This window comes from Bicyclus anynana, chromosome 14 (assembly GCF_947172395.1).
Source record: "Bicyclus anynana chromosome 14, ilBicAnyn1.1, whole genome shotgun sequence".
Taxonomy (NCBI): domain Eukaryota; kingdom Metazoa; phylum Arthropoda; class Insecta; order Lepidoptera; family Nymphalidae; genus Bicyclus; species Bicyclus anynana.
Window position 1 is genome coordinate 5,378,862 of NC_069096.1, and position 24,951 is coordinate 5,403,812.

General features: G+C 35.1%; 1 protein-coding gene and 3 non-coding genes across 5 annotated transcripts in view; 1 reads left to right on the forward strand and 3 right to left on the reverse strand.

Annotated features, from left to right (window-relative positions):
• LOC112051739 (beta-glucuronidase) overlaps positions 1 to 7,282 on the reverse strand; it is a 46,094-nt gene extending 38,812 nt beyond the window's left edge. Inside the window, exon 1 of one of the 2 annotated variants that reach the window (XM_024090518.2) lies at positions 7,031 to 7,282. The gene's annotated coding sequence lies outside the window, so the exon portion shown is untranslated. Of the gene's footprint in view, positions 1 to 7,026 lie in introns of both variants that reach the window. The other variant, XM_024090519.2, reaches the window with a different exon arrangement.
• A 10,521-nt stretch (positions 7,283 to 17,803) lies between these two features.
• Positions 17,804 to 17,874, forward strand: Trnag-gcc (transfer RNA glycine (anticodon GCC)). The gene has a single exon. It is a non-coding gene; the product is annotated as a tRNA-Gly (tRNA).
• A 173-nt stretch (positions 17,875 to 18,047) lies between these two features.
• Trnaf-gaa (transfer RNA phenylalanine (anticodon GAA)) lies at positions 18,048 to 18,120 on the reverse strand. The gene has a single exon. It is a non-coding gene; the product is annotated as a tRNA-Phe (tRNA).
• A 5,627-nt stretch (positions 18,121 to 23,747) lies between these two features.
• On the reverse strand, positions 23,748 to 23,820 carry Trnak-cuu (transfer RNA lysine (anticodon CUU)). Its single transcript has one exon. It is a non-coding gene; the product is annotated as a tRNA-Lys (tRNA).
• Positions 23,821 to 24,951: the final 1,131 nt, after the last annotated feature.

Below are 24,951 nucleotides of genomic sequence, written 5' to 3' on the forward strand. Positions count from 1 at the left end.
CATCTAGGAAATGGATTATCTGGGCAAATTGCCTGTTTTATTAAGTATGAACTGCTTAATATCAAGAAATGGAAGTTAATTCCTAACTAAACCATTGAGTTACTATGTACTACACACAAGATTCATATCAACCTGATCGAAATATTTGCTGTAGCGCTAAATACTATTAAAATATGCAACGAAATATCGCTTATAAGATATTGTTTTCTGCGATAACAATGTCATTTAAGAATAATCATACGTGTATTATATGACCTTAACGTATTTCGCTCAATATAGTAAGTGCGGCGATATCGCTGCAGTTGAACAAAATACAGTAGTACTAATAGATAGATGTTGACTTCTCTAATACATAGGAACACAATGCACTATAATCAATAACTATCATTAAAATGATACTTATGTTATAGGCATTATTTGCTCAATTCCCTTAAACGAAATAATAATAAAAACGACTTGGTTATTAAAACCATAACATTTCAGACTTACACAGATCACGGATGGCTTCAAACTCATATAATTTTGAGAAAAATCACGCAAGTTAAAGATCGCACGATGTAGAATGGAGTCATTAAACACCATTGATATCGAATAGAGATCGTTGTACCCCACATAAAGTATATTTTATCGCTTCTTTTATACAATCAGGTAAAACATTAGTCTGTCGTGTTGACAGTAGTCATTCACACGTTTTTATTAGCGTCCACGCAGCATACGTCTCTTCACAAGAGATTTAATGTCATTGAGCTTATATATTATTGTCTATGCTTGTGTCTATGTACCTCTACCTATGTACGTTATATGCAGTTTTCTAATATGATCCCGGAGTCAGGAACATATTTTCATGAGCATTCCACCCGTGTTAAAATTGTCAAATGCTTAAGTAAAGTTTTGTGCGGCTTAGTGTAAGTCAGCTGCGATTCTGTGGGTGGGTAAAATATTACTTTTTCGGTAATTTATTTCCGAACTGTCACTATAGTTACCTATCTCAATTAATTGGAGAAACTAAATTGTTAGATTCTTTTACCTTGTTAAATATCTCTATTGTGAAATCAGTGAAATCTATTAATTGGGAAGATATCACCAAAAAAATATTTTTACGCGTACAGGAGAGTTATTTTCAGTTAGTAAATACCTTTCAATTAAGAATTATGACGTATTTTAACAGAGTAACTACTTATTTGTATTGAAGTTGTGATGCGATGTGTATTGCTATAAATAAATTTGCAGAATTAGTAGATTTCTTATTAGGTGTTTAAATAATATCAAGCTCAATAAAGGATATAAATTGAATTAAGAGCCGCTGAGTATAAAATGGTAATTGAGAAGCTGATAAATTAATGAAAAAAGATAAAATGAATTATTGAGTACCTCTACCTACCTACCTACCTATATTAAACTTGACCTGTTAAATAATCTAAGTGTTAACGAATTAACGCATTAACCTCATTTCCTAAAGCAAACATAAGTTTGGTTTATGGTTTCATTGCTTCGAATAGGTAAAGTTAAGCTTCGGCTTATCGCCTTACGTTAGCGTAACAAAACAAGCACCTCGTAAAACTTAGAAGTACTTATATTGTGCCGATAAATTTGTATGTGATTATTTCCATTTTCCTGGACAACAAGTGATTTTGAAGAAAATCATTTCCCATAACTTAATTTAACATGACATATCTCATACGACAAATTATAAGTAAAGTTTCGTAGGAGATTGTGCAATTAGCTCTTGTCTTCGCTTTATCTAAAAGTGTTCTTCCTAATTTTCTATAAATTTTTGTTCTCCTTGTGTTTGGACCGAAATGGCATTATTTTTGATTATTTTTGTGTTATTTTAATTTTAATAACCTACAGAGGTATTTGGACTTAAAAATAATGGATATGGTTAATATATTTTATATAACATTTTATAAACAAACCATACATAATTAATTATAAATAAGTTATGAAATGTCATGCGTTTTCTACCTTCATTTCTAATTTCTTTGTTTGTAAACAGTACTCATCAAAAAAGGCTGTAGTGTAGATAAAAGCAAAAATGAGTTTATACTTCTTCCAGATTAACTCACTAGGATCTGTAACTGCAACATTACCTTACGTGAAATCATAGTATAATCTTTAACGGCCTCCGTGGCGCAGTGGTATGCGCGGTGGATTTAATGACGGAGGTCCTGGGTTGGATCCCCGGCTGGGGTGATTGAGGTTTTCTTAATTAGTCCAGGTCTAGCTGGTGGGAGGCTTCGGCCGTGGCTAGTTACCACCCTACCGACAAAGCCTTACCGCTAAGCGATTTAGCGTTCCGGTACGTGTTTTTGTAGAAACCGAAAGGGGTGAGGATTTTCATCCTCCTCCTAACAAGTTAGCCTGCTTCCATCTTAGATTACATCATCACTTACCATCAGGTGAGATTGTAGTCAAGGGCTAACTTGTAAAGAATAAAAAAAAAAATGTCAACAAATTCCTATGAAAACACAATCTCATCATTTTGTATATCTACCCTCTAACTAAACAGCTGATCAAGTTAAAAACTTCTACCAAAAAAAAACTTATATTCTTTGTTCACGTCGCAGCATTTTTTGTTTATGGCAGCTGTCTTCTCAAATTTCAAGCGGATAATGTTTGCAGTCGAATCATGCACGTGTTTATGGTAACATGATATAAGGTTATATAACTATGATCGAGCTTTAAACTTAATATTCCTTTCGGGTTAGCAACACCACTAGCTACCAACTCCTTTATGTTCATCTGTTCCACATTTGCACGTGCATTTGACGGGCATACTAATGTTTCATTGAAAGTTAGATTTAAGCAATTGATTGCAATATGTAAACAAAGAGGTGTAAAGAGAAATTCCTTGCGCATTCATGACGGTGTAGGAGTTGATAGAGTTTTAGTTGTATGGTAGTTAGCGATTAACACCTATACTTCCTAGGGCACAAATAATCTAGAATACCATAAGTTTGTATTTTTTAAACTAAGTTAATCACAGTTATCATCATCGGCTTAATCATTATCATCACATCAGATGATGGGTATTTAAGATTTTCTATAATCTCAAATACCGCAGCTTAAGTGATATTTTGTGGCTAAGGTGATTTATATGCTGTGGTCTTTTTTTTTTAATTCTTTACAAGTTAGTCCTTGACTACAATCTCACCTGATGGTAAGTGATGATGCAATTTAAGATGGAAGCGGGCTAAATTGTTAGGAGGAGGCTACACGGCATCGTACCGGAACGCTAAATCGCTTGGCGGTACGTCTTTGCCGGTAGGGTGGTAACTAGCCACGGCCAAAGCCTCACACCAGCCAGACCTGGACCAATTAAGAAAAAAATCGAACCCAGGACCTCCGTCTTATAAATCCACCGCGCATACTACTGCGCCACGGAGGCCGTCAAAAAAGCATGTTAAAGAATTTTTTACTTGTGCTATGCCAAATAGGGTAAATAAAGTTCATTTTGATTTTTTGGCACCTTCAAACCGATCAATAGAAAGGACAAAGGTACGATGTTATTTTTCGCTTTTTTAACCGACTTCCAAAAAGGAGGAGGTTCTACGTTCGGCTGTATGTATGTTTTTTTTTTTTTTTTTATGTATGTCCAGCGATAATTCCGTCAATTATGGACCGATTTTGAAAATTATTTTTTTGTTTTGTAGGATTTACTTTCAGGGTGGTCCCATTTTTTTCATGTCAGGATCTGATGATGGCATCCTGGAGAAATTGAGGAGAACTTTCGAAAGTTGTAGAGACGGCTAGTACGTTTGTTAGTGTTTTCATAAGGTATTTTAAACCACTACACCACTACTTTATGAAGGTTTGGAGTTGGTCTGATGTTGGAGCCGAAACACAGACGATGGAACTCGTCAAGGATTTACAGCAGTCACCTTTTGTTTGGGCTTGATTAATTTGTATTGATGAGTACTTTCCACCTATATGGGTTGTGACTGTATTAACGGTCTGGTGATGAAGACGAGGGACAGTGAAGAGAACTCTTCGATGGTTCACAGTAGCTACCTTGTGTTTGGACTTGATAAATTTGTATTGATGAGAACTTACCACCTAGATAGGTTGTGACTGTATTAAGGGTCTGATGATGAAGACGAGGGACAGTGAAGAGAACTCCTCGACGGTTCACAGTAGCTACCTTGTGTTTGGACTTGATAATTTTGTATTGATAAGAACTTTCCACTTAGATAGGTTGTGACTGTACACACGCAGTGGGTATGCTAACACTAAAAATAAAAAATTAAAAATTTTAATAAAAAAAATTCAACCGACTTCCGACTTAAAAAATAACTTTAACTAAAAAGCAAAAAATAACATCCTACCTATGTGCTACCTTCTGATCAGTTTGAAGGCGGTGCCAAGCCAGTGATGTTTTAATTCCAGAAACAGCTTTAATTAAAACACGACACTGGCTTGGCACCGCCTTCAAACTGATCAGAAGGTAGCACATAGGTAGGATGTTATTTTTTGCTTTTTAGTTAAAGTTATTTTTTGAGTTGGAAGTCGGTTGAATTTTTTTTATTAAAATTTTTTAGAGTAATGCATCGTTGTAGTCGGTAATTTTTTTTCTGTTAAAAAGATTTTATACGCTTAAGGTATTGCTTCCGTGTAAGTTTTGAAAACAATTTTGTGATTCAACTTTATTAATATTGTCGTTTATTTTTGCTCAGATCCGGAATATCCAAACAAGCTTGAACACACGAGTGTGGGTGTTTTAAATATTTCAATTTAATTTTTGTAGTTTTTTTGTTGTAAATGCTAAATTATTTGTTTTAGATACTTTGTGACGTTATAGAAATGTTTATTTATTGGCCATTTTATCATTTAAATCCTCTTTTAGGATTTAATAAAATGCCACTAATATATGCAAATGTTAATCTTGTATTGAATTAAATTATCAATTTCTGTCTTAGATATTTTTATTTATACGAAAAAATGTAATCGAAATTTGTATTAGAATCTTAAAGATCGTAGGCGAAGTTTTTTCTAGTAGGTACATAAAAATAAGTATAATAAATAATTATAGATACTCGATCAACAAAGAGGAAAACCAGTAGGTAACAAAGTAATAGTTAATAATTCATGTCATAATAGTGGTACTTAGTAAATATAATAATAATTGTAAGATAAATTACATAATTCAAATTATGCACTGCAAAAATCATGAAATAATATAAAAATAGAATTTACATCTTAATATATTATTGCTTTTCTCATCGATATCTATGCTAATAATATTATAGAGAGGTAAAATGATATTGTAGGGGTAATCTCTGGATCTATTGAACTGATTTTGAAAATTCTTTTACTACTAGAAAGTCACGTTATTAGTGAATGTCATAGGCTATATTTTATCCCTGTATTCTCAAGGGAACTGGAACTATTACTACTAATATTATAAAGCTGAAGAGTTTGTTTGTTTGATTGAACGCGCTAATCTCAGGAACTACTGGTCCGATTTGAAGCATACTTTCAGTGTTAGATAGCCCACTTATCGAGGAAGGCTATATTTAGGCTATAAATTATCTCCGTATTCCTACGGGAACCACGCGGGCGAAACCGTGCAGCTTCAGTTAGTGAATAATACTCATGGTCATGATAGTTTAAATTAAAAGCAAATGACCTCATACAAAATTCGCACATAAAGATCTTTAATTGTGAATTTTTTTATTTTTGGTAAATTTATTTAATATACAGAAAGTTATTCAATTACTGTAGGATGAGAAAAGTTTCGAAAATGTAAAGGGTCTTATACTTATTTCATTACTTTATTTTGGATAAATAATTTTAGATGAAGAGCTGAGGAAATCTGCTATCTTAACTTATCTTACTAACACATTCTATTTTTACTAACACAATTATGAGCCTATTGAAGCTTGAAATAAATAAATTATTATTATTATTATTATTAACACAGGCTTCCACTTACTTTGCAGTTAAATAGTGATGTGTTTATTTTCATAATAATATTAATTTATTGTTATAGGTACACCCATTCAATCAGCAGGACCCAAACCCACGACCTCTCGAGTATGAATCCGATATCTTATCCGTGAAACTATTGAGGTTATATTCAAATCTATCTATAATTTAATTATAAACTAGAAACATTGTAAAATATTATTTAACTATTTTTGTAAAATGTTTTTAATTAAATGTATCTACTAACATTATTATATTACCTATTTGCATTTTTACCGACTTCCTCAATAGAGGTTCATGTTTTATTTAAAATTTACCTATACATGTAGGTAACTACGAAGTATTTACTTTTTAAGCGCAGAACCTCGCAGTTTAGCCCTCGTAGTCCCCATTCCCGTGAGAATACAGGGATAAAATATAGGCTATGTCACTCACAAATAACGTGGCTTTCTAGTGACAAAACAATTTCCTGAATCATTCCACTAGATCCAGGGATTATTCCCTACAATTTTACCTCTTTGTATTATTAGTATAGATTATAGATAGACTAGCAAAACCTCATGGTTTCACCCGTGTAGTTCCCATTCCCGTGGAAATACGGGGATAAAATATAGCCTAAATTACTCCTTGATAATATAGCTTTCCATTGGTTTAGTTTATTTGTTACATAAAAAAAATTCAAACTATTCCTCCTTTTAATATTAGAAATAAAATATATGGTTTACTGCCAGTGAGAAAATTAATTGAAATGTTTTTTTAAATACTTGACATAAATACTACCTTCTTTATATTGTAGATACCTACTTTATATTGTTCTAAACAAGTAGGCAGGTAATATATAAAATAATAAATATCATCTAATTGGCGTTATATACAAAATTGTTATCTGTTACGCATAAATAGGTACCTATATCACATTCTTGATAAATATGTTCCACCGATGGGTCAAATTGAGGAAAAAAATACTTATTTTTCCTGGAATTTAACACAATTGTATGGTCATTTATATTAGTCTGTCCCGTAGAAGGCAAATTGGTTTTTTTTTAGAAATGAAAAAGGCAAAAGGTTTTTATATATTATGTTCTATTAGAAAATACCTACTTACGATTTACTTTCTGCGAGAAATCTGTGAAAAAATGTAAAACTCGCGAAATGTTTAATTATACGATATTTTCACTTGATTACATATTTCTTTTACAGTACCACTACATTAATTAATATTAAAATTAATACGTATAAAATAAATATTTAATAAATTCTATTGCAAAGTTTCGCGCGAATTTCCCTCACGCGAAATTTAAAATTCGAACGTGAGCGCGTTCTCTATGCCACGCCAGTTGCCGGACTGGCTGGTTGTAAAAAAGTGACAGATAGGAACGCACCGGCGTAAACCAACCAAATCAGAATAAATACAAGTATTTACTGTGCCACTCGTAATAATGAGGCAATTTGACGTGGTCGGCTAAGTTATTTCAATTCACTTTCTAGCCCAAGCATGATTGCTTGCGTTTGCTCCACAGATAAATAAATAAAGTAAACAATGATAAGCGAGTAAAGGTTATTGTTTATTGTTAGTATGTGATGACGACTTGTTGTCAGTTTTTCTGTGATATTAAATTATATTCAAACAACTAAAAATATTGACCCTGCCCTGCATATATATTTTTGAAATATGTAAATTTGTGAGAAAAAATTTTCATTTTTACGAAAAAGTCGAAAACTCTTATAAACCACGGCGCTTCCGCGAAAAAAACGAAAATAAACTAATTTACCCTTTTTCAAAATTAATACTCCACAGCTCCGGCCCATACGCAATGTCAATAAAAATTTACAACAACCTTCCAGACCGTATACGTAATGAGGCGAAAGATATTGCTTTCAAAAAGAAATTAAGGGACTTTTTTGTCGAAAAGTGCTATTACACGGTAAATGACTACTTGAATGATAAATAAGAACAAAAAATGAAATCGGTCTCCCTATCACTCACTCGACAAAAGGCTACGCCCAAACTGGGTATCCATAACTTGCATTATGTAATAAAATGTAACTTGTAATTATTATTATTATATTGACATATTGTATAATGTAATGTATAGTATTGCTTGATATTAAATAAATAAATAAATGTTTATGCAACGCTAAACAATGGTCTGAAAACAATTTATCAAAATAATTTAACTTGGTAAAGTTCATAGTACTTACATAATTATAAAAACAAAGTACTTAACTAACAAAGAAATAACGTGAAAATCAATTCTAATTAGATAACAATTTAAAATCTAATAACAAAATGAGTAGGTACCAACATTTTCTTCTCGTACCTACATTATCTATCTATTTTTTTAAGGAAAAGAGGTACCTACTACCTACCTGCTTTCAATTGAAATAGATACTTGAAGGTAAGAAGGTAAATGATCTAATACTCTAGGTTGGTACCTAACAATCGCCAGACATCATCTATGATTCCACAGACCAGCAATTTCTATGAAAAATAAATAAAAAAGGTTTGTAATATTAGAGGCCTATGATAGATCGCAATTTTGAATACCTACCTACATTTTGTCAATAGTCAAGAAAAAACCGGACAAGTGCGAATTAAGCTCGCGTGACGAGGGTTTCGAACAATGTAAAACTATCATGTTGATGAGAAAATTCTTTATTTAATAAATGAAATAAAATTTTACAATAATATTAAAACTACTAAATTGAAAATTATATACTTAGATAGTCGTACATTTCATGTTTTTTTGAAAATGACCTAAAATTCCGGAGATAAGGCGGGGGGAGGGGGGGGGGGGGCAAGCGTCGCTTTGACCCATGTTTAGAAAATCAAAACTATGCTTATTCCATAAAATATTATGTTTTCTACAGCTTAAATATGAAAAAACTCTATTTTTCTGAAAAACTCTTGGCAACCGTAACCCATACCTACTCCTACCCTACCCTATCCTATCCCTACCCTATCCTTACCCTACCCCTACCCTACCACTACCCTACCCCTACCCTAGCCCAACCCTACCTCTAGGGTAGATCACTCTTATCACTTAGGGGTTTGAAAAATAGATAGTAGCCGATCCTCAGACCTACTGAATATGCATGAAAATTTCATAAGAATCGGTCAAGCCGTTTCGGAGGAGTAGGTAGGTTCCCATAGGCACGAACATGAGAATTTTATATATTAGAAGATACAATACTACAATAGTAATGCATGTATCTCATAATACCCATAATACCTCTTTATGAATCACATTGAGTATCGCCGGTGGCAACCAAACCGGTCACATAATCATACGTATACTATTTATTATGCAGTTCGGTCCGACTGAGCTATCCAGCCGTAGCATTACTGGTGATTCAAACCTGCATTACTGATTGCCATTACCATACTGTAATGATGAAATGAAGATGTTATCGTATGTCTGATTATATCCATTCTAGTGTTATCATTAAGGGCATCTATGGAATATTACTATAAGGGTGTGTAAAGAGAATTATTGTTTTTGACTATTTTCGAATAATGTACCGTAACGTATTTTCACACTTGCCTATTGAACTTAGAGTCTGCGATAGCCAGACATGCCTCAGTTAATATATAGGTATATACTAATAATAGCGGACCCGGTCAAGCTTCGCTTTGACTTATATGTGCACTTCTTCCCTATTCCTACACTACATTACCCTACCCCTATCCTACCCCTACTCTACCCTACCCTACACCTACCCTACCCCTACCCTGAAGTTGCTGATGCACCTCCGTGCTTCGGATACATACGACTACATACGATTGAAAGCCTCCGTGGCGCAGTGGTGTGCGCAGTGGATTTACAAGACGGAGGTCCTATGTTCGATCCCCAGGTAGGCAGATAGAGGTTTCTTAATTGGTGTGTTGGTTGGTGGGAGGCTTCAGCTAGCTACTACTACCATACTGGCAAAGACGTACCGCTAATCGATTTAGCGTTCCGGTACGATGTCGTGTAGAAATCGAAAGGGGTGTGAATTTTCATCCTCCTCCTAATAATTTACCTGTTATCATCTTAGATTGCATCATCACTTACCATCAGCTGAGATTGTAGTTAAGGGCTAACTTGTAAAGAATAAAAAAATACGTGTGTTGTAAAGTCCATCCCAGCTGCAGCAGCAGCATGGTGGGTTTAAACTACAAATCCTTTCAACTATAAGGAGAGAGATATGCCATAATCATAATGATAGGCATGCAGAGGCCTGATAATAAGCTTCGTGAATACAATTATAATTTTTTGAAATGATAACTTCTTATGGGAGGGTAAACCGTTTCGTAACGTAACGCGTTACGGCGCCACTCTGTCTGGCTTCCGTTTCTCTCACGTAAAAGGCACCAGGTTTAAATTATCACTTTAGTCGAGCATCCCGAGACGCATTAAGAGGGTTATAAGCAGTGGCGGATTAAAGGTCCAGAGTGCCCTAGGCAATCACTTTATCGGCGCCCCTGTATCGGCCGTAAATGGTCATCATAATACTATAAATTTTTACTAGTTGTTTTTGCAATTACGATGACGTTGTATCATCAAACCCTAGACTTAAGTAGACCAGGACCCTTGCACTTACGCTAATGCGCGAATGAAATATGACATTATAACTGTGTATAAATCAAGAAGGACAACAGAACGAACATTGAAATTCATGATTATATAATGATTTATTTATTTTGCTATCATCCGCGAAAAGTCGACGAACCCATGCGACAACGTCACTCAGGTCCGGCAAAATACTCTCTACGTACGTTTCACCCCGAAACCGGAGCATCCTCAGGAGATGTTGACTCTACAACGTGCAATTGCACGTAGAGAGTATTTTGCCGGACCTGAGTGACGTTGTCGCATGGGATCGTCGGCTTTTCGCGGATGATAGCAAAATAAATAAATCATTATATAATCATGATGAACTTCCGCAAAGTAACGCCTGCTTCTATCCAATATTGAAATTCATGATTATTCTCTGCTCTGGGAAATAAGCCTTAATGTGTGTTGACAGGTGATGGTGTGTTATAAATATATCAACTGATTTAGGTTATTCATTTTAAGTTTATTTTTTAAACTAGGATCAGCATTTAGTTCTTAAAAATTGATATGTTATTTTTTTTGTATTTAAAAATTCTGAGCTTGCGCGCCGCTTGTAACTACACGCCCCTAGGCACGTGCCTAGTTTGCCTTACGGATAATCCGCCCCTGGTTGTAAGTTTAATGTATCTGATTGTCTGTGGCACCATAACTCCCGAACGGATGAAGGGATTTCAATTAGTTTTAATTATTAAGTTTTTTTTATTAAAGGTGACTTATGCGCGAGTGTTCTTAGACATGTTTGATGAAAATCGGTTGAGCCGTTTAAAAGTTGTGGAAGTGAGAGTGAGGAAGAGTAACCGAATGTCTGGAAATATAATCGAGTGTCTCAAAGAAAGCCCATTGAAATATACCTGATCGAGAGTGTAATTAATAATTTCATGACAAAAAAATTTGAATAACCCCCGAAGGGTTATTCAAATTTTTTTGTCGTAAACAGGCGAATGATTGTTATAAAGTAGGTAATAAAATTGTGTGTAAGTACCTACTTGATAATCGCAGAGAAATTGGTCGTTACACTTAACAACTTAGCCCTAAGAGCACAGAGTAAAGACGATACAGAGTGAGTCTTTACAAATAGCGTGGGGAAGGCGGTGTGAGCCCATAAAATCAATTCAATCATCAATTGTAAATTATAATATTGTATGAGTTTTTTTAAAGAGCAACTGTTGACTTTCTTGCCGGTTTCTTCCCAGCAGAACCTGCCTTCCGAACCGGTGGTAGAATCTTTACAAATAGTCAACTGACGTATCAAAAGTGCTCGTAAACTGAGCCTACTTAAAATAAATTAATTTTGAAACTTTTTGAATTAAAAATAAACGCGTCTCCTTGACATCGACATATACAAACTTTTTTCATAATTTGTTTTTCAAAATTTAACACTAACAACAATTACGTAAATTAATATAATAATCAATAAAAACAAAAAAAAAATACTCTATCTTATTTCTTTAGTTTTTGAGAACAATTTTTATAATATTTATAAACATATAAGACGCCATTTTTCTTGAATAATATTGAAAATTACTCATGTGACGCTTCGTGTCGTACCTACTGACTCGAGAATGTATTCGTTTTTGAATTTTGTATTTGTGACGGGTACGACACCGTCGTGTTCCGTACACTCCATCTGCCTATTATTGATTAATCTGTGCCTAAGAGTAAGTTATTTGCAGCTGCGTAGAGTAGACCGGTCGACAACCCAACCTCTGCCTTGGGCATGACCAAATGACTAAGATATAGTACGTGTTTCTCGCCTACGATATTAAGAGGTGGATCCATTAGTTATCAACTAGATTGGTGGGTTATTATTTTACCTTACGTGGTGTAGATTGTAGATTTGAAACGCACATAATAATTATTAGTAATCAGGTAGATGTAACAAGAAATAGAAGTATTATTATTCTTAACTTAACTTTGTGTAAGAGCCGTGATAGCCTTGTGGATATGACCTCTGCCTCCGATTCCAGAGAGTGTGAGTTCGAATCCGGTCCGGGGCATGCACCGCCAACTTTTCAGTTGCGTGCATTTTAAGAAATTAAATATCACGTGTCTCAATCGGTAAAGGAAAACATCGTGAGGAAACCTGCATACCAGAGAATTTTCTTAATTCTCTGCGTGTGTGAAGTCTGCCAATCCGCATTGGGCCAGCGTGGTGAACTATTGTCTTAACCCCTCTCATTGTGTGAGGAACTCGAGCTCCGAATATGGGTTGATAACGACGACGTAGAAACTTTGTGTGTAGGGGTAATCTCTGGATCTACTGAAACGATTTTGAAAATTCTTTTGCCGGTAGTAAGCCACGTTATTTGTGAGTGTTATAGGCTATATTTTATATCCGTATTCTTACGGGAACGGGAACTACGCTAGCTACGCGAGTCGTCGGTTAGTAATATAAAAATAAACAAATACGACTATTGGACTTAGTCCACTTGTCCTATGCTTAGCCCATGTGGCACGGCGTCCTGGGTTTGAGTCGTAGGTCGGGCTAAAAAACATCCTGAGCTCAGTTCAAAATTCAGTTAATAGTGTTACACCCCCGTGCTTCGGTGAACACGCTAATTTGTCGGTCTCGGTCATTATCATTAACATCTGATAGTCGCCGTTTAAGAATTTAACATTTTTTTTTATTCTTTACAAGTTAGCCCTTGACTACAATCTCACCTGATGGTAAGTGATGATGCAGTCTAAGATGGAAGCGGGCTTACTTGTTAGGAGGAGGATTAAATCCACACCCCTTTCAGTTTCTACACGATATCGTACCGGAACGCTAAATTGCTTGGCGGTACGTCTTTGCCGGTAGGGTGGTAACTAGCCACGGCCGAAGCCTCCCACCAGCCAGACCTGGAGTGATTAAGAAAATCTTAATCTGCACTGCCGGGGATCGAACCCAGGACCTCCGTTTTGTAAATCCACCGTGCATACCACTGCGCCACGGAAGCCGTCAACATTTTATTACTCTTAACACCAACGTGCTGTGGTGAGTATAAGCCACATATCCCCATTCCTATCAGTAGGGAGGCCTGGAAGTCTATTCTGTAACAATGTATTGTACAACTCAAGTGCGAATTTCGAATTTACCTATGTCTTTCTCTTTTTATAGTATAGTCTTAGACAGTGAGATATAGGTGACTTCGTAAAAACGTTGTTACAGAATAGCCCACCTGTTCCGTAGTATTTATTTATTTATTTATTTTAAACAGGACACCAACAGGTTACAATAAAATCTTATAATAAAATATAAAGAAATATGTAAGTTACGGTAATTATAGCAGACCCACTTATTGGTTGTCACAGCATGTACTAAGGATAAGGATAAGGCCTAGTTCGCACTACAACAGTAATCCAGCCGAGTACAAACGATTTTTGGGCGGTGAAACCAAAAATCGTTGGCACCCGACTAAAACAAGAAAGTAGTTCGAACTAGGTATAATAATATAATATAATTTATAATTAATACAGAATTCTAATGTACAAAGAACAATATTAAATTTAGATTAAAGTTAAACTACATGTAAAACGCAATATGTGTGTATAGAACAAAAAACAAAACACTATCTAACTCTAGGTAAAGAAGACGCAAGGTCTAAATCAGGATTTGCAAAGCAATAGTATTTAAATTTCTTTTTAAAACAATTAAGACTATCGAAGCTTATATGTATATCAATTACTTTACTGGTATTATTATATAACAGAAGCATTATAACGATAGATCGCATTGGTGTATGTACTGGGAGCTTTACAAGGTGTGGGGCGTGTTTCAAGCTTACGAGTACAATAAAATTTCTCTCCGTTCATTCATTACGACTTGCGAAGGCTGGTCCTATCTACAACAGGAATTTACTAGGTCATAATAAGTACTAGATTATTTAGTCCTCTCAGTGTTTGTTACGCCTTACATCCGTTCTTTTAAAATCTGAGCAATACATCAAAGTCAAAGTTTATTCATTTCAATTAGACTACCTAAAGGCACTATATCTATACTAATATTATAAAGCTGAAGAGTTGTTTGTTTGAACGCGCTAATCTCAGGAACTACTTGTCCGATTTGAAAAATTCTTTCAGTGTTAGATAGCCCATTTATCGAGGAAGGCTATAGGCTATAAAATTATCCTCATATGCCTACGGGAACGGGAACCACGCGGGTGAAACCGTGCGGAGTCAGCTAGTATGCTCTAAAATAGCATGCTAAAAACGTGCTATTAAGTATGCTCCATACGAGCATGTTTATCATCAGTTTACATTTGCTAGCAATAAGTATTAAGTAAGCTATTTTTAAGTATGCTCTTGAATAAGCAATAAGCATGCTCAAAGCAAACATTCCAATAACACATGCTAATTTGTATCTATCGCTTTCTGTCTATAGTATCGTGTTAGACAGGCAAAGATGAAGGTGAAGAGAATACAGAACAGCAATGCTGATCGACTAGCATACGCTATCTATAGCCCAGAGGATATGACCTCTGCCTTCGATTCGGAGAGCGTAGGCTCGAACCCGGTCCGGGGCATGCACCTCCAACTTTTCAGTTATGTGCATTTTAAGAAATCACGTGTCTCAAACGATGAACGAAAAACATCGAGAGGAAACCTGCATATCTGAGATCTTTAATTCTCTACGTATGTGAAGTCTGCCAATCCGCATTAGGCCTGCGTGGTGGACTATGGCCCTCTCATTCGGAGAGGAGACTCGTGCTCAACAACCCGAAAAATGGGTTGCTAATGATGAGCCATAAACCGCTTACCTTGGTAGAGGGTTAAAAACAAAGTGGAGGAGGACCAAGTGGTTGTAAAACAGGAGGAGACTTGATTGACTTTGATTGATATGGATTGACTTCACATTCAAAGGATTTGGGCTCGCCTCGACCTTGGGCAGCGGCTAACCCAGTGACTCTGTCTCGTTGTGCCTATTGGATGTGACCTCTCAATGAGGACGGCCTATTGTCGATACAATTTGTGTACAGATCATCTTGCAGTTACAAATTGTCTGATGTACAATTGATTCTTGAAACTTTAGACGAAAACGTTAAAGTTGACGTCACATTTACGGTTTCGTCAAAAGCTTTTTCAATTCTGTCCATAAAAAAAATATCTTTAAAGAGTCGTTGAGGGTGTTTTTTAAAGAATTAAAAATAATGTCTGTGCATTCAGTCATATGTTTCGAGAATTTTTTGTATGTTCACAAAAAAGTAAGGAACTTTAAAAGAAGGTGTGATTGTTATATAATATTAATGTCAAAATAAAAAGAAATTGTTGCACACTACTCTATAGACCAGGCGCTATGATATTGAGTGTGCATAATACGAGGACTGCATTCTGTTTACAGTTTTGAACTCAGTAAAGCAACAGCAAATTACGATTCTGCATTCTTTTGATATATGAAATAGACGTATTCTTATCTATTTAAAAAAAAATTGTCTATTTGTTCTGATCTCTGAAGCCGCAGGACCGATTTTGACGGTACTTTCGCTTGCAGATTGATGTTATAAAGAGTAACGAAACCCGAGTGAAAATTCGAGGCGTTAGTTTACCTTTGTGACGCAATCTATGGTTGAGTATTTCTGATGAAGTTTTATGTTACTCTAAGCATACCTACCAATATCGAGGGAAACATGGTGGAGGCACTCAACCTTCCAAACCCAAACATAAGTAAGTTAAGTATTATCTAAGTAAGTACACATACTACTTTATCTTAAATCAGCTTGTACAATATAATTATAATAGACAATATATATATATTGTCTATTATACATTATTATACATTATTGTATTATCTACGTAATAATCCATAATCTACGTGTATAATAGACAATATATATATATTGTCTATTATACACGTAGATTATGGATTATTACGTAGATAATACAATATATTAAAAACATATTCTATTCATAAAATGTAGGTATGTGGTTTTTACTATGTTTTTTATTATACTATGTTTATATAAGTCTTGCCTTCCAAGAACGTTGTAAAAAAATAACGTTACCCGTTTCTAAGTATTAAAAAAAGACATTTCGCGTATTTGATTTGATTCGTGAAGATTTATATCTCCAATCACGAATTGATGCGCTGTCGATATACGTTTTATGGGCTCTTACCGTTATGCTTATGGTACCATTCACAGGTACATACTGCATAGTTTATTGGTGCATTATTTTATTTAAATCATTCCACTTTTTTTTTGGGAATAACTGTTTTGAAATATTACAACACTAGCTGACACCGCGCGTTTTCACGCGCGTGGTTCCTGTTCCCGTAGGAATACGGGGATAATATATAGCCTATAGCCTTCCTTGATAAATGGGCTATCTAACACTGAAAGAATTTTTCAAATCGGACAAGTGGTTCCTGAGTTTAGCGCGTTCAATGAAACAAACAAACTCTTCAGCTTTATAATATAAGCATACATACTTTGCATAGTGAACAAGGGCTTGTATAACCAGTGGCACGCACAAGGTTTATAACTCAGGTTAGCATTATACGTAAAGATTGTACAAAATGGAAAACTCCTCTGAAACAGTTTTGTATGCACATTGTAGGCATAGGCAGTGCATCTATGAAGTCTGACGGCTTCCGTGGCGCAGTGGTATGCGCGGTCGATTTACAAGACGGAGGTCCTGGGTTCGATCCCAGGTTCTACACGGCATCGTATCGGAACGCTAAATCGCTTGGCGGTACGTCTTTGGCGGTAGGGTGGTAACTAGCCACGGCTGAAGCTTTCCACCAGCCAGACCTGGACCAAATAAGAAACCTTATAAAATGGCCTAGCCGGCAGTAAGCCCGCGTCTAACCTGAGAACCGATGCCTCGCTAAAGACGACAACGACGGTCGTCAACTTATCGTTGTGAACGATATTTTACCGTTTCTTGCGGGATACATCGTTGTCCCATCCGTTCATGCATCCGTGAGTCGCGATCGCGATCATTTTGGTATATTATTTTGTACTAGTAGACGCCGCGCGGTTTCCCCCGCGTGGTTCCCGTTCCAGAAGGAATACAGGGATACAATATAGCCTTCCTCGATAAATGGGCTGTCTAACACTAAAATATTTTTTTTAATCAGACGAGTAGGTAGTTCCTGAGATCAGCGCGTTCAAACAAACAAGCTTTATAATATTAGTATTATAGATGAAACAATGATGTTTTCCAAAACTTATCGTCCCGTCTCGTCCGACTTACATTACGTATGCAATGATCTCGTGAATGATACTCTTACCGGTAGTTTTTTTATATATAATATGACACTTGTATCGAAAATCTATGATATTTTCATCAATTTGCAACAAGCATCGGTGGTTCAGTGGTAGAATGCTCGCCTGCCACGCGGGCGGCCCGGGTTCGATTCCCGGCCGATGCATCCTTTTTTTATAGTTATATTTAGTTGTTCTTTTTATTATTAATTTTTCGTTTCTGTCTATTACGAATAGCTAGCTAAGAAGCTAAAACGATCATTCATTTCGTAAAACCAGTGCAAAATATAGACAGAATTTTGATTATAGCATAATAATAATAATTTACAAAAAGCAATCCTGCCGAAACCCGGGATTGAACCGGGGACCTTTAGATCTTCAGTCTAACGCTCTCCCAACTGAGCTATTTCGGCGATGCCAGTGTAGTTGAAATTTTACTTAATATTAGGCTACTAGAATTCTTCACAAACTAGATTATTAAAATAATGATGACTTATGTATAAATATAAAAACGGCTGACTTACCTATAAACGGATTAAAATTAACTTATTAAATTATATAAAAGACATAACATTTTAAGATGTATGTATCTTAAAGCACCATCTAGCTAAAAACTAATGAAACATTATGATATGAACTTCGAGGTAGTTACTCTACTCACCAATAGATGGCGCTGCCAAATAATTGCATAATGAAATTATCCAGTCTCACCGCCTTCCGCTTGTTACCAGTATTTAACATCATTGCAACTAATATTTTATAGAGGAAAGATTTGATTGTTTATTTGTTTGCATTGAATAGGCTCCGGAACTACTGAACCAATTTAAAAAAATAATTTACTGTTGGGAAGCTATACTACCCCCGAGTGCTCTACGCAACAACAGTTATTAGAAAATCTTTGACTTTAAGCCTTAAAGCCGCAAAAACAACGCGGGTAAAACCGTGTGGCGTCTTTTTTATATTTTAATAAATAATTGACGATTACATAATTTAGAATAAAAAATCTCAATCTTAAAATATGTTAGGAGAACTTTATGAAGTAGCTTGTAAGAATATTTAACTGTAAACAGCGAGGTCAAAAGATTTATGATCACCACACCCCACAGCCATATCAGCATGGATCCGTGACGCATGTTCTTGCAGTTATGGGATAATCTGTACAGACATGGCTGTGGCACGCCTCGTGTGTTATAAGTTATAACTTCTGGCTTAATCTAACTTAACGGTGTTTAAATTATTATCTTGAGGGTATAAATATGCTGCGAAGTAACTCCAAACTCGGTTTCTCGGTAAGGAAATAGAGTAGATGAAAAAAAGAAAGCTCGAGGCTCGAGAACAGAGACTTTACTCTGACAGAGATACGGGTAACTATAGGTAGGTACAAGGTTTTTATTTTTCAATGTTTTAAGTTCCTACCTAACCCTTCAATTCCCGTAGGTTACGTTGGAATCAATGGATTTTCGAATTTCACGCTTTTTATAGCAGCTAACTTTTTTTTGTTTTTTTCTGATTGTGTAAGTGCCGTAGGCTCCTTATTGGACCTTAGCAGCGTCACCAGGGGGTTTGGGCGCAGAAGCAGAGTAGATGGGCAGGGTAGCTAACCCATACACTAATCTGAAGAGCTGGTTAAATATTTCTGAACTTAGTTATTTTTGAGTTGCTCTAAACATACTTACAATTGCTTACCACTTAAGGGTCCATACATGTAATGCAATCCACTCTGTACATTCATATTGTAATACAATTCAAATGTCGTGCTCAATTAAATCCAAAAATATTATGTTCGGCTCCGCTACTACTACGTACTATTAGGTCATTAATGAAAATATTTCAGTAATGACCTAATAGTAAATAATATGCATCTAAGTAATCCTCAAACAAATATATGAGTGAGTAAATATTTATTTGAGTAGGTAGAGTCAATAAATTTGGCCATTTAGTCGTCTTAAGTACATAATATTATGTACATTTGAAATATTTACACCGTATCCTATATCAGGTGAGATCGCTATCAATCACGCGAATATATCAATCATTCGTCATCCTATGAATGAATGGTTGACACGTTCCTGCAATTTATTACTATTTATGTACCTATGATGAGTTATCCAAGACATTTATCTAATAATAAAATATAATATGTTACTTTTGTCATGTATTAACATCTGTAACTTCGAGTACTCTATACCTTATGTACCTACCCATCCATTTGTGAATCTTACAACGTCTCTCATTGGTGGACAATTTTAATGGATGTAAAAAACACATCAAAACCTTTTTAGTTCGCTTTTGTATTTCCAGCTTAGTTCCTCAGTGTGCTATAAATTTTATCAGTGATTCGCGATCTCTGTAATCTCCTTACGTAGGCGTGGTATTGTTTAAACCAATGTAACGGGAACACGACGAGTTAATTTTCATTTCTTAAGGCGATGCATGTGCAATGAAACAGTTACATCCGATTTGGAAGATACACAATAAATGCGTAAATTGTAGATACGTTTCTTTTCGATTAAAACACATCGTCTATATCTACACTATTTGTTTTGTCGTCGCAGCATTTTTTTACGGATAATCGGAAAATATCTTAAATGGCTTCGTTTTGCAAGTACAAAATTACATTTTATTTTATTTACATTACATTTTATTTGCAGCGCAATAATAAAAGATTTAAGAATCACCCATTTTTGTGAGTTTTTAGCCTTTAGTTTGTTTAGTTTAGTTTGTTCCCTTATTAGTTAGTCTTTAGTCTGTTCTCTTATTAGAAAGAAATCCATTAATTTTTATGAATTCACTAAGAAAATGAGCGTTTTAATAAACTTTTATTCCCTATTGTTACTTTTAAGAGGGTTATAAACAAAAAACAAAAGTTTAACCAAATTACATTTTGTGATGTACAAAATTTCATGAAAAATATATAATTTTAAAAATAAAAGACTCATACGAAATATCATCCCTTACACCTACTCATCAATCAAATTGCCCAATAAAGAAACCTGGACGAAGTCACGTACAAAAGCTAGTACTACTCGTAATAATGAGCGACTAGTCAAGGCCATATGTCAAATAACCGTTAAATCTGATCGGGACACTGGAATGAATTGTGTAAAGGGACTTTGGGCGCGGACGTACCAGATAATTGGATATGGAGTGAACAAAGGGTTGTGTGGCTTAAAAAGCGTACAAGGGAAGCTTAATCGGCCCGCGTTCGTTTACTGCGATTGTTTCACAGGGCGTCGTGAGGTTTGTTGATTGACTTGGTGTTGTGTTGTAGAAAAGCTTTTTAAATGTTTCTCTTTAGAAAGAACTATGTGTTAAAAAACATTTACTTAGTCGAGGTTACTACAATATTGTTGAGTTTCTTAAAGATAAAAGCGCTTGGAGGCCATTGGATCAGCTTCCACCTTCATACAAAAAGTAAAACTATAAGAAATTTTAATATAATACTGTAAGTTTTTTTTTAAAAGAGCAACTGTTGAGTTTTTGGCCGATTTCTTCTCAGCAGAACCTGCCTTCCGAATTGGTGGTAGAATCTTTACAAATAGTCAACTGACGTATCAAAAGTACTTGTAAACTGAGCCTCCTTAAAATAAATGATTTTTGATTTGATTTGGGTAAAGTACAATTTTGTGTTTTTAAAACCAAAATGGGGTAAAAAAATAGGGTAAACTTTTACTCAACTACTGCGGAGAAATCTCAAAATATTATTATCTATCTGTCTGTATTATATATATATCATTTTGTGCAGTGATTTATTAATGCTAAAATGCTTTAAATTACAGTGTTCCACTCCCACTATATGGTAAAGGCATATGTTTTCTGTGGTAAAGGTTCGTGCCCTAAACACCGAGAGGATATGGATTGGTAATTTTTAATAACTATAGCAAATGTATTTTTCTAAAGTAAACTTTTAACTACAGCAGCAAAGTTTTTGTCATCTATAATTATTCTAGTTAGTTATTATTATCACTTCGTTATGTTTTATTCTAAGTGATTCTCTAGGGAAGGGATAAACAAAAAGTTAGGTATAATAGAAAATAATTAAAAAAAAATGCAAACAAAACATGAAAAAAAACAGTATAATTTTACTGTTTTTTTTCATGTTTTGTTTGCATTTTCTAGGATCTATTAAAGATACTTCATACGGTTGTTGTTAGATGATTGTTAAAACAGTGTCAACGAATTAAATTAAAGAATTAATTAGGCCATAGACCGTTATTACCTACCTATTGTTATATAATGTAAACTATAATATTATCTGTTTAGTACTATCATTATAATAGCCGACAAACTTGCCGACAAAATGTCGGTGAATCATCGACAATGATGACACATTTTGTATTAATTTTATAAAATGCAATTTAAAAATCGATATAACATCCACTTATGTCCAGCATCCCGTACATTTTTATCTAATGATACATACTATTACTATGCTACATTTACGACAGTAGGTATTTATGCCATTGTCACGTAATGAGCACTGCAATGGCTAATTATGTCCAGTGGCATACAATACCTTTTCTGCTGCCATGATAAAATAAATAAAAGGTTTAACAAAACTTGGTATATATAATAGGGTAGTTGACTCATATGAAATTTAATATAAACAATATTAATTTCGTACATGGAATAAGGGTCTGAAATATATCGATATCAATCAATAAAAGATAAGGATTTCTTATAAAACTTAATTTAAATATCACGAATTTTTTTGCAAATCTTCCAAACGTCAAAAACGTTGTCGTCCATTTTGTGACGTCACTTGATGTACTCGACGTTAAACTAATTTTTAAACGCTCCGTTTAGTTTAAGATTTGTTAAAGTGACGTCATGAAACAGATAATTTATAAAAAGATTATAAACTATCATGGCCAAAAATATTTAAAAAAATATTTTTTGTATATAATATCACGGTGATGGATTTACATCCTACTAATAAGTTAGCTTCCATTTTAGATTGCATCATCACTTACCATCAGGTGAGATTGTTGTCAAGGGCTAACGTGTAGTAACTAAAAAAAAACTTAAAGTTCATTTAAAATTCAAAAATACAAAGATGAGCGAGGACGTCAGATAAAAGCTTATCAGTAGCTATTTCAGAGTATTATAGGCAGTAAACATGCTGAGATAACCCGGCTAATGTTATGTAATAAATCACTTAGCAAGCATACTGTACTTATCGGAGGGAGAGAGCACTTTTCAAGCTTAAGTGTTTCCTAAGTTGATGTAAAAAAAAACAATTTTTATGAGCCCCATTTTAAACATGTTTCTCTAGAAAATCCTAATAGTAGTGTAAATTTGCAGTTCGTCGTCATCAACCCAACCCATATTCGGCTCACTGCTGAGTTCCAGTCTCCTCTCAGAATGAGAGGGGTAAGGCCAATAGTCCACCACGCTGGCCCAATGCGGATTGGCAGACTTCACACGCGCAGAGAATTAAGATAATTCTCCGGCATGCAGGTTTCCTCACGATGTTTTCCTTCACCGATTGAGACACGTAATATTTAATTTCTTAAAATGCACACAACTGAAAAGTTGGAGGTGCATGCCCCGGATTGGATTCGAACCCACACCTTCCGGAATCGGAGGCAGAGGTCATATCCACTGGGCTATCACGGCAATTTGCAGTTAATAGAGCGTTATTGATTATAGATGAATTAATAATTTAAAAAAAAATCTTGGTTTCCTGGAATCTAGTGGAACAAAGTTGAACATTGTTATTATTAGTCTGTTATGTGATTTAGTCGCTTACCCGCATTGTAGCAGCATGGTTCGTTCGTATCATGTAGGATGGTGCGGGTGACAGTTCGTTTCACTCTTGAAAGTTTGCCGCGATTCACTTAATAGTACGTATTATGAACGTCATACAGGCGACTGTTACCGTACCCATGCTATCAGGAAAAACACTTTAGTAAGAATCATAAACCCGTTGTTTTACGCTTTTTGGCTTAGTGATTCTAATTTGAACTTTATGTTAGTAAGATGCCAAAATTAAAATGTCATTTAATGCTTAGATAAAACAAAATTAAATAAAAAATTTCGCCCAACGTGGGGCTCGAACCCACGACCCTGAGATTAAGAGTCTCATGCTCTACCGACTGAGCTAGCCGGGCTGTTAGGGACGGTTCTAAATTTAACACTGGAGTGAAAATGAGACACTTTGCTTTTGTTACAAATCAATAGAACGGTTTTTAGAACGATGATAGTTAAAAGTTTCGCAAGTCTTTTTTGTCGAATTATTTTGCTTTCAGAATGAAACTATCTTAAGCAATTTTATTGATTACATTTTCGTGTTCACTACTTCACATAGGTAGGTACATATTTCTCGATTTTCGATTTTGCCGGATCCTAAACCACACCGAATTATAAATATTTCGAAAAGAGATTATTTTTTTTTTCCAGTTTTTGCTTCGTTTTTCACTGATACTCCGCTCCTGTTGACCGTAACTTAATGTTAAATAGCCTTCCTCGATAAATGGACGATTTTTTTTTTTATTTTATCCAGTAGTTCCTAAGATTAGCGCGTTCAAACAAACAAACTAACTCCTTAGCTATATAATATTTGTAAAAATCCCTACTACGATTACCTGTAATTTGTTCTCGATAGCACCTTAATCTAAGTAGGTAGATTAATCACCGATTTGTGGGTAGTTAAGAAAATAGCTACCGTACAGCTCTAAAACGAGCGATCGACGCCAATCGTCATTACCGACTCCTGTTAGTCTGACGTGTGGGGTATTCCGTCTTTATTCGACAAACGAAATCCGTAGACGACGTGGTTTTAAGTGCATTTCGGCACTTCGTATTAATTTGATTTTTAATTTTGGTGTCCAAAGGACAATAACTTATTATCGAGGCCGCGACTCAGTGCAATGTTTTATGAAAGCCATTGTCAACGTGTCTGACAAGTAAGCTGTTTTCCAGGCAGCGAGACGGTTTGCTTGTAATTTCCTTCGTTTTAGTCGTGAAAGCCTGCTCTATAAAGAAAACTATCGAATTCCTAACTACCTTCAATCCCGTGGGAACAGTGACGTAGCGTGCCTTTGAGGGGTCCACAAATGATTAAAGATTTCTCACATAAGAAACAAAATTGCTGACTTAAAATAAATATGACAGTGACTTAACCTACGTAGGATGTTTCCAACTTTTGAGCTTAAAACCCGGAAAAAAGGATTGCTTTTTTTTTTTCGACTGCGTCAGGAGGGTAATGTTTTTCGAGCGTATGAATGTGGGTATGTGTGTAT